The sequence below is a fragment of the Rhincodon typus genome, chromosome 21 (genome assembly GCF_021869965.1).
Source record: "Rhincodon typus isolate 14 chromosome 21, sRhiTyp1.1, whole genome shotgun sequence".
NCBI lineage: Eukaryota > Metazoa > Chordata > Chondrichthyes > Orectolobiformes > Rhincodontidae > Rhincodon > Rhincodon typus.
In genome coordinates, this window is record NC_063352.1 from 5,365,643 (window position 1) to 5,376,724 (window position 11,082).

Below are 11,082 nucleotides of genomic sequence, written 5' to 3' on the forward strand. Positions count from 1 at the left end.
GTGACTGACTATGTTTTTGTGTGTGTGTGTGTGTGTGTGTGTGAGAGAGTGTGTGTGTGTGTGTGTGTGTGTGTGTGAGTGAGTTTATGTGTGTGTGTTTGTGACTGACTGTATTTGTGTGTGTGTGTGTGTGTGTGTGAGAGAGTGTGTGAGTGAGTTTATGTGTGTGTGTGTTTGTGACTGACTGTGTTTTTGTGTGTGTGTGTGCAGTGGGGAGGGAGGTCATTGTTAAAAATGTACTCAGTAGAACCTGCCACACTCCTGGCAAGCTTCAGTGATCAATAGAGCACGAGAAGCAGCTAATATTTCTCAACTGCTGCAGTCAAGTTATTGCTGAGCGTTAGGGGATTGTTCGAGAGCACATTAGCCCAGACTGTTCCTCAGATTAAGAGCTGGAATTTACATTTTTCTTCATAGAAGAATTAGTCCAAAACAGTATTGAGGAGATGTTATACCAGTGAAACTGAAGCCTCGTCATTTCTATGAATTATCCGCAGCGTTTCTCAAACAATCAGAATCAAAATTATGTTGAGGTTGTTCCAGTTGTACTCTTTTACCAGTGGGTCCTTTTTATCTTCTGTTCTGCCTTTGGCTCAAATCTTTCATTCATTTTCGCCTCACTGTTGAAATGAAGAATGTTGTCAGCCGACTGAGAGGAAGAGTTTGCAATCTCTCTCTGCTCTCTGGCTTCACTTGATCTATTCCATCATCCATCTTCTACTCAACCACATTGCCTGAGGAACAGAAATTGTTGGCTTGCACAAGGCTTTCATTTCATTTTAAAGCGATCCAGGAAAGCCCAATATCCTGATACGCCATTAGTTTAGCGCACCTGATTCAACCGTTTAAGGGCAAAATTGTTCTTTTCAAGGGAGCTGAGGTAGACAAACTGCGCAAGGTGTTCCCTTTGGAAAAAAATAATTAACACGCACTGTGAGAAATAGCCCAAAGTCTCATCTTCATTCCCGCTACAGAACACCATCAGCAGAGCAAAACCAAAGTTGCTGGAAAAGCTCAGCACGTCTGGCAGCATCTGTGAAGGAGAAAACAGATTTAACGTTTCGGGTCCGGTGACCCTTCCTCAGAACCAGACATAAAACGTTAACTCTGATTTTCTCGTCACAGATGCTGCCTGCTGAGCTTTTCCAGCAAATTTGGTTTAGTTCCTGATTTACAGCATCCGCAGTTCTTTCGGGTTTTTTTTTTAACCATCAGCAGATCCTCGGTCTCTTTTCTCTCTCTCTTGCTCTCCCCTCTCTTTTATTCCTTGTCTTCTGCCAGCTGCTGTGATACTCAATTAACTCAATTGCCTGGCTGGTTGGTTTTCAATGCAAATGATGCCAACAGCATGAGTTCATTTCCTGCACCAGCTGAGGTTATGATGAAGAGCTGTCCTTCATGATCACTTTCCCCATGTTTGAGTTGCAGTGACCCTCAGGTTAAGCAACCAACTTCTGGAAATGAGAGGGTGGTTTTATGGCCCACTAGGACTATGGCATATTTGTCAGTGGAGTGATCGAATCCTGAGCAATTTTAGATACACCTCACCTCCAATCTAACTAGAATAAAGACTAATTTAGTTGGCCCAGACTGGGCCAGAGAACTCCATTTCAGAACATAGAGTCACAGAGCACAGAAACAGAGATAGTAAGAACTGCCAATGCTGGAGTCTGAGATAACAAGGTGTGGAGCTGGAGGAACACAGCAGGCCAGGCAGCATCAGAGGAGCAGGAAAGCTGACGTTTCGGGTCTGGACCTTTCATCAGAAACAGACCCTTCGGTCCAACCAGTCCATGCCAACTATAATCCCAAACTAAACAAGTCCCACCTGCCTGCTCTTGGTCCATATCCCTCCAAATATTTCTTATTCATGTACTTATCCAAATGTATTTTAAATGCTGTAACTGTACCCGCATCCACCACTCATCTGGAAGTTCTTTCAACACACAAACCAATCTCTGTGTAAAAAACGTTGCTCCAACATATCTTTTAAAATTTTTCTAATCTCACTTTAAATATATGCCCCCTGGTCTTGAAATCCCCCACACTAGGGAAATGACTCTACTATTAACCTTATCGATACCCCTATTGATTTTATAAACCCTTATAAGGCCACCCCTCAGCCTCCTATGCTCCAGTGAAAAATAGAACTCATAGAATCCCTACAGTGTGGAAACAGGCCCTTCTGCCCAACAAGTCCACACTGACCCTCAAAGCATCCCACCCAGACCCATCCCCCTAAAACCCACCTAATCTACACATCCCTGAACACTATGGGGCAATTTAGCATGGCCATTCCACCTAACCTGCACATCTTTGGACTGTGGGAGGAAAGCAGAGCACCCGGAGGAAACCCACACAGACACGGGGAGAATGTGCAAACTCCAGACAGACAGTCGCCCGAGGCTGGAATTGAACCCTGGTCCCTGGCGCTGTGAGGCAGCAGTGCTAACCAAAGTCCCAGCCTATCCAGCCTCTCCTTATAACTCAAACCCTCCATTCCTCGCAACATCCTGGTAAATCCCTTCTGGATCCTCTCTAGTTTAATAAAATGCTTCCTATAATGAGGCATCCAGAATAGGGTACAGTACTCCAGAAGAGGTTTCACCAACGCCTCGTAGAACGTCAACAAGATATCTCAAATCCTACATTTGCAGGCCTGAGCAATGCTGGCAAGTTGCTAAGCACCTTCTTAACCAGGTGGTTGCCTCGCTTACCGAGCTGGCTGGTTATCGTGTAGACGTTTTGTCACCGTGCTCAGTATCATCATCAGTGCAGCCTCTGATGAAGCAATGTTGTTCTCCTCCACTTGGTATTTATATGATCTGGTCTGTTAAGTTGGGTTGTGTCATTTCTGGTTCTGTTCTGCATGGGTTTGTATATGGGGTCTAATTCCATATGTTTGTTGATTGCATTACGGGTTGAAAACCAGGCCTCTAGGAATTTGAGGATCGGAACGCAGACGGGTTGAGTTTATCGTGGGATTTCAGCTGGAGCTCAGCTCCTTGAAACTCGGAAATGACTGTCTTGAGAGAATTACAATAATTGATTTGAATCCAATGCTCTGTGACCATGCACTAAGCTGCAGAGATGAAAAAGAATCCAATAGGTCATTTAAAGATGTCACAACTTATGGCAACCTGTATTTTTGACGAGACCCCCCATTTTCCTTCCTCCTTTGTGTTGTGTCCTGAATAATTTACCACTGTTTTAAAGGTCATTTAATTTACTGTGTTTTTGCTTTCTGTAACCTTCCCTGCCAACCCATTATGAAGCCTAAATGTCAGCCAGTCCTTTACACTTGTCCCTGGACCAGCCTGACATTCACTGGGAGATCATTTCTCGGTCAATGATTCACTTTCTCATCCAGCTCATCTCACCAAAATTCCTCCGTTTTCCTGCACGTTTTAACCCAATTACGGCTTGAAGGGTTTAACTTTCATAGGGTCATGCAGTCCTACCGCACGGAAACAGACCCTTCGGTCCAACCAGTCCATGCTGAACATAATCCTAAACTAAAATAGTCCCACCTGCTGCTCCTGGCCCTTATCTCCTCCAAACCTTTCCTATTCCTGTACTTATCCAATTACCTTTACAACATTGTAATTGTACCCTCATCCACCACTTCCTGAGGAAGTTCATTCCACAGACAAACTACCCGCTGCATCAAACATTTGCCTCCAACTCTTTTTTAAAGCTCTCTCCTCTCACCTTAAAAATGTGCCCCTTAGTCTTGAAATCCCCCATTCTAGGGAAAAGACAACTACCATTAACTCTACCTGTACCCTTCATTATTTTATAAGCTTCTAGAAGGTAGCATCTCAACCTCAACCATGACTCTATCAAATGGAAATATATGAGGTAGAAGCAGGAGATGACCATTTGGCGACTCCTGCCTGTTCCCCCATTCAACAAGATCATGACTGATCAGATTGTATCAGATTCCAATCCATCCTTTTGATTTCCTTTTCACTAAAGACAACCTACTTACCCTTGTCTTAAAAATATTTATGAGCACCATCTCTGCCATCTTCTGAGGTGCAGAGTTCCAACGTCTCACAACCTTCAGAGTAAAAGTAAAATTCTCCTCAACTGTGCTGAAGGAGCAAATCCTAATTTTAAAACAGTGACATCTAGTAATGGACTGACCCACAAATAAAAACATTCTTTCCACATTCACCTTCTGAAGACTTTCGCTCTCCTAAGCTCCAATGGAAATAAGTCAAGTCTATCCAACCTATCTCTGTAAAACAATCCACACGGGTATCAACATAGTAAACCGCCCCTTCGTCTCTCTGGGACCTCTTGCTCACAAATTTCCATAGATGTCTCCGAATCACGGAGGAAGCAAAGGAATTCTCCACTGTGACCTCTTGACCCATTTCCATGGCAATTGGATTTGCTACCAGATTTTGAATGGGCCCTTTTGAAGATTTGCTCCTGTCAGTGAATCCTCTCAGATTCCCAATCCCTCCACAGAATCTGTGCTGCTCATACCTGCTGTAGCCAGAGAAGATTCTGGAGCTTTGTGCCTCTGATCAGCTGAACAGCGAAAGGTGCCCTCTTTGACAGTTCATTATAGCTCGACAGTAAGTGTGATATGACTGGTTAGGCAGGCAGTGTAAGATGGTATTGAACTGCAGGTTACTGGCAGATGATGATGTTAAAAAATAAGATGGCATGTTTAAAGGGCACAGCTCACTTAGTTTGAAGTCTGTGCTGAGATGTGTGACCAGGTGGTGATAGCCATCACTGTAGCAACACACTTTCTGTATTACACTGTGTCACAACTTGACAAAACCCCTCTGTTATTTCCAGTCATCAAAAGGTGACAGAAATCTTAGTGACTTACTCCTATATCAATTGTCTAAACATTGGAGCCTATGTTTTGTGTTTATTCATTCACGGGACGAGGGCATCTCTGGCTAGGCCAAGATTTATTGCTCATCCCTAATTGTGCAGAGGGTAGTTAACATCACCGTGGGTCTGGAGTCATATGTAGGCCAGACCAAGAAAGGATGGCAGTTTCCTTCCCTAAAGGACATTAGTGAACCAGATGGGTTTTTCCTGACAATTGACAATGGATTCATGGTCATCATTAAAGCTTCTAATTTCAGATTTTTATTGAATTCAAATTCTACCATCTGCCATAATGGGATTCGAACCCAGGTCCCAGAATATTACCTGGGCCTCTGGATTAACAGTCCAGGGATAATACCACTAGGCTATCACCTGCCCCAAGTTAGATACAGAGTAAGATTTTATGAGAGAATCACAGCTGCTATTTCAAATTGTCTTGTGCAGAAGAAAGACTTGACATGATAGATCTGTGCCAACACAGTTGATTAGCTCAGTTGGTTGGGCAGCTGCTTTGCAATGCCATTGGTGCCCAGCAATTGGGTTCAGCTCTGCTACTTGGTGAGGCTACTGTGGAGGCTCTTCATCCTTTACCTGAGGTATGGTGCCCCTCAGTTTCAACTCGCTACCAGGCATCTCTCTAATGAGAGAACAGTCTCTGGGGCTGTGGTAACGTTCATATAAAATTCCACTTTTTTAAATTATTATTCCATAGCACAAGCAACTTAATGGCAGCAAACGAAACAAATAAAACCCTCTAACTTCGAAAAGCAAAAGTAATGCCCAAAGGTTAGAGGCGTTCAGAAAGCAACTATTCATATCTGGGCTGAGCAGATCAGGAACAAGAGTGTGGAATGGTCATGTGTGCATGTGTGTTCCAACCGGTTCAACGTCTGAAGCAGTCAAGGGGGTGGGTGGATCTGAAACTCTGAACAGACAGACCCAGGGCACCGCTCAGTCTGGGGTTCCAATCTGCCTCACAAAGAAGAAACTGTGAGCAGAGTGAGATTAAAATTCTGATAGCCCTCGAGTTGGCTGACTCCAGAGGGCTAATGGAGTCAACGTCCCCACGTGTATAAATGCCCTCTGAGAGGAATGAGGGTAAACTTTAGAACTGGGGCACAACTTTCAAAGAATAATAGGATAATCCAGAATCAAGCAGTTCATATTTTTTGTACAGCTTAGTATGAGTGTGGGTTACATCCGCAGTATGGACAGACAATGGTTCTCAGTTCTTCCAATCTTTGTAACTCCCTCCCTAAGGACATTGTGGGTGGACCTACAGCACATGGACTGCAGTGGTTCAAGAAGGCAGCTCACCACTACCTTCTCAAGGGGGCAATTAGGGACGAGCAATAAATACTGGCCCAGCCCTCATCCTGCAAGTGGATGAAAATAAGTCTAACTCCCAAACTTCATTACAGTTTCAGGTGACATGCCCATTATCAGAAACTCTATGAAATTGTGAAGCTCTGCAATGGGGATTTGGTAAAGTTGGTTCTAGGATGAAATGCAATGGATAAAAATTACCTTCCTTATCCAAACAAATCTGGAGACCTTGCTTTATTCTTTGATGATGGGTGCAGTATTGATTGACTGAGTAAAGTTGATCCAGTGAACCAAGAATGACATCAATGGGAATCAATGGGAACTGAAAACAACAAATACTGGAGATCTCAGCGAGTCAGACGGCATCGAAAAAAAGGGAGCAAGCTAACGTTTCGAGTCCAGATGACTCTTCATCCGAACCACTGCCTGACCTATTGTGAGCTCTTGGATTTTTTTGATTTCAGGATTGGAATGCTGTTCATTGGCAGGGGAATGGAACTGAGAAATCAGGAGCCATACAGGGTATTGGTGAGACCACATCTGGGGTACTGTGTACGGTTTTGGTTACCTTGTTTGAAGATTCATATAATCATAGGATCCCTAAGGTGTGGAATCAGGCCATTCGGCCTAAAGGGTGTATACTGGCCCTTCAAACAGCATCCCACCCAGACCCACCCTTCTATCCTATCCCCATAACCCTACATTTCCCATGGCCAATCCACCTGCAAGTCTTTGGGTGCAGCATTGCTTTAGAAGCATTTCAGAGAACATTCAACCCTGGGATGAAGGGTGAACTTTATGAAGAAAGATTGAACAGATTTGGGTCTAATTTTCGAGTTTAGAGGAATGAGGGCTGATCCTATTGAAATACAGAAACTCCTGATGGGATTGGATAGGGTGGAAGTAGGGGAGGTGTTTCCTCCGATGGAGGGCATTAAAACTGGAGGACGGAGTTTAGGAAGAAGAGGTCTCCCTTGTAAGACAGCAATGGGGCAAAATCTTCAGTCACACAGAGTGGAATTCTCTTCCTCAGAAAGTAGTGAAGGCTGGGTCTTCACTCAAGGCTGAGTTAGACAGACCTTTAATCCACCAAGGAGGCAAGGGTTATGAGGCATTCAGGATATCAGAGCTGAAACCACAACCAGAATAGTCACAAGCTTATCGTAGGGACTTAAGAACTAGGAGCAGGAGTAGGCCATTCAGCCCCTCGATTCTGCTCCACTATTTACTACAATCACGGCTTTGTCAGGCCACTTTTGGAATGCTGCGTTTTTCTGGAAGGAACGTAATTACATCGAGAGGAATTGAAGTCTGACACCTTGTTAATCTGCTGCTTTTAATAAACTGCTTCGTCTGGGCTACGATTGTACACAGTCCCATTAAGTCTGTCCAATGAATTAGGATCTTGTATAACCCCCTCTACAGCATCCATTATTCTGTTGGACTATAACCTGGTGTTGTGTGACTCCTGCCTTTGAGAGAAGTAATTCCTCCTCATCTCTGCTTTAAATCTGACATCCCTTATCCTAAACCTATGACCTCTCATACTAGATTGTCCCACATGAGGAAACACCCTCCTTACCTCTACTTTGTTAGTCCCCTTTAGCATCTTATATCCTTCAATTAGATAATTATCAAACAGGGCCAAAATGTTTACCTCCGCTTCTAAACCCTATTCTCCATATTATCACAATGGCTTAGAAAATAGCCTGCATCACAAACTGAAGCCAGCTTTATTCATCATCTGCAATGAACAGGTTAAAGGCACCTGGAGAGATGTATTTTTATTATAATTAATGAAATCATGTTTAATCGCTCTTAAGATTACAAGGACAATGCAAAAGAGGAAAAGGAGAAAACTAACTTTTGTTTATTTAATTCTATTTCAAAATGTTGCAACTTCGTACAATAATCATTGCTGATCTCCAGCTACATTTTTGCGTGATTTTTCAGTACTTGCATTCCACTGTTTCAAAAGTGGAGCCCTTGCTGTTCCCCTTGGATGGTTTTTGCACTGCTGAATCCTTCACACAAGCTGCAATAGATTTCGAGTTTGTCTCGATGCATCATGATGCTATCAAAGCTGGCAGTGCGACTAGGGGTGAGGGTGGGGGTGAAGGAGGGAGAATAGACTGAAAATTCAGAACTTTTCACGTTCTCAGGATCATTAAATCATAAAGCGATCTATCCAAGAAAGCTTGTGCTAAAGCCGTCAGGGCAAACAGCAAACGATGAGCCGGGAGAAAATACTAGTGCGGGAGAAAGAAAATGAAGAGGGAATAATGGATGTTGTAGAGGCTGTTATACAAGATTCTAATGCATTGGACAACCTTGATGGGGCTGTGTACAATCGTAGCCCAGACGAAGCAGTTTATAAACATCAGCAGATTAACAAGGTGTCAGACTTCAATTCCTCTGTAGCATCTGTCTCACAATTATATTTGAATTATAGTGATAACTGCTGATAGCTCAATGTAATTATGTTCCTTCCAGAAAAAAAATTGCATGTGGTGTCTGTCACAACCTTAGCTTATCTCAAAGTGTTTTATAGACAATTAAGTACTGTTGATGTGTGTTGACTGTTATAAACATGACATGCAATCACCGCACTGCAATATTCCACAAAACTCAATGACCAGTTAGTCTGCTTTGCAGTGGCTGCTTGAGGGATCAATTCTCTGCTGTTCTATGTTCATTAATAACTTCAGGTCTTCTACCTGAGAGGCTTCAGTTCATCAACACATCCAGAACACAACACTCCAGACAGTGCAGCATCCCCTCAACATTACACCAGCTTAGAACAGATCCTGAAATCTCTGCAATGGGATTTCCACCTTTGACTCGGAGGCAAGAGAGCTAAGACTGAGTCCGTGGCTATTTGTGGGGCTTGAGCAATTAAAAAAAAATGAGTACAGGAATGTCAAAGCAAATAAATGTAGGTAATATAACATTAAACTAATGCACGTAGTGTGATTTAATATGTATGAGGACAAGCCTTGACAGTCTGAAATATACAATACAACCATTGCTTCCATAAGTTTACATTCTGGAACCTACTTTCCCTTTGAGATTATTTCATTCAACCCAAAACAAGATAATTTTTGAGCAGCCTGTTCAGGAGTGTTATGACTCACTTCTGGAGCAGGTGGGGCCTGAACCCAGGCCTCCTGGCTCAGAGCGAGGGACACTACCACCCCTCAAGAGCCCCTCAATGCCAACCCAGGTCACAGAGTTCACCAGTAAAACAATTTGGCAAAGGTTTGCTTCATTAATATGAAACACTTTGAAATAACTGCACAGAGTCCGGTATCCTGTCATCGAATCACCCTTTATTTACACGTGGAGAGTCCCTGACACTGATCCAGCTCCCTCAGAGCCAGCTCTCAGAGTGAGCAGAACCCCTGACACTCCTGTATATATCTGTCAGCCAGGGCTCCCTGATTGGACCAGGTTAACAGCCCCAATCAGGGAACTCATATTCTATGAGGGTTCTCTTTTACACAGAGAGTGGTGGGTGTGTGGAATGCGCTGCCGGCTGTGGTAGTGGAGTCAGATACTTTAGAGACTTTTTAGCGACTCTTGGATAGGCACATGGAGGATAGTAAAATGAAGGATATGCAGGGTAGATTGATTTTAGTAGGATAATATGTCAGCACAACATCGTGGGCCAAAGGGCCTGTACTGTGCTGTACTGTTCTATGTTCTACCTGGCTGACCCCATTACAATCACTACACATTTTCCCCAGATGAGGGTAATCATGGTGTTGCGGTCTTGTTCCAGGCCTAATAGTCCAGATGCAGGATGCTAATACTCTGCCAACAGAGATTCATGTCCTGTCAATCTAAATTTTACAGATAAAATCCTCAATGTAAAGCTACCCTCAGCAACAGGAGCCGTGACAACGAGCAGTAATTGTCGCGAAACCCCATCTGGTTCGCCCTATAGTGAAGGAAATCTGCCACCCCTACCCGGTCTGGCCTACATGGGACTCCAGACCCACATCAACGGGGTTAACTCTCAGTTCAAGGGCGACGCTGAGTGTGCAGACAATTGTTGACCTTGTCAGCGATGCCCACTTCTTGTGAAAGAATGAAGGTAAGAAAGAAATGTTTCCATCTACTTGGGGTCGGACAGTCTTGATTCCTCACTGCACAGTTCCCTATGAAGTGATGGCAGCACCATGTGGCGCTGGGACTGGAGGGTACGAGTGAGAAACGATAGGCTGGCACTTTATTCACTGGAGTGTAGGAGGCTGATGGGTGACCTTAAGGAGGTTTATAAAATCATGAGGGGTATAGATAAGGGGAATGACAGGTGTCTTTTCCCTAGGGTGGGGGATTTCAAGACTTAGAGGCATTTTTTAAGGTGATAGGAGAAAGATTTATAAAAGACATGAGGGGCAACTTTTTTACACAGAAAGTTGTTCACGCGAGGAATGACAAGTGATGGATGTAGGTACAGTTACAACATTTAGAAGACATCTGGATAAGTACATGAATAAGAAATATTTGGGCCAGGAGCAGGCAGGTTGGACTAGTTTAGTTTGGGATTCTGGTCGGCATGGACTGGTTGGACCGAAGGGTCTGTTTCTGTGCTGTGTGACTCAACGACTCTATGGTGTGTTAAGTGGCTACTCCGTTTAAAACGTTTATTTACAACGGTGATATCAAAGGCCACATGAGCACAGCATGCTGTAAGGAGCTGTTGTGGTGCAGTGATGGTGTCCCTACCTCTGAGACAGGAGGCCCAGTTTCCAGTCCCACCTACTTCGGAGGTGTGTAATAGCATCACTGGGCAGGTTAGTTACAAAAAACTGAGGACATCTCTTCAAACAATGGTGATGAATGGGCGAGAGGTATGTCGCTTTGCTTATGTGGAATGCCCTGCCTGCAAAA

The 11,082-nt window shown here is 43.8% G+C and overlaps 1 long non-coding RNA gene across 1 annotated transcript in view; it reads left to right on the forward strand.

Annotated features, from left to right (window-relative positions):
- Nucleotides 1–10,138, forward strand: part of LOC125485643 — a 45,947-nt gene extending 35,809 nt beyond the window's left edge. The window contains exons 2-3 of the long non-coding RNA XR_007264349.1: nt 6,651–6,714; nt 10,042–10,138. This is a non-coding gene — a long non-coding RNA (uncharacterized LOC125485643). The remainder of the gene's footprint in view (nt 1–6,650; nt 6,715–10,041) is intronic.
- Nucleotides 10,139–11,082: the final 944 nt, after the last annotated feature.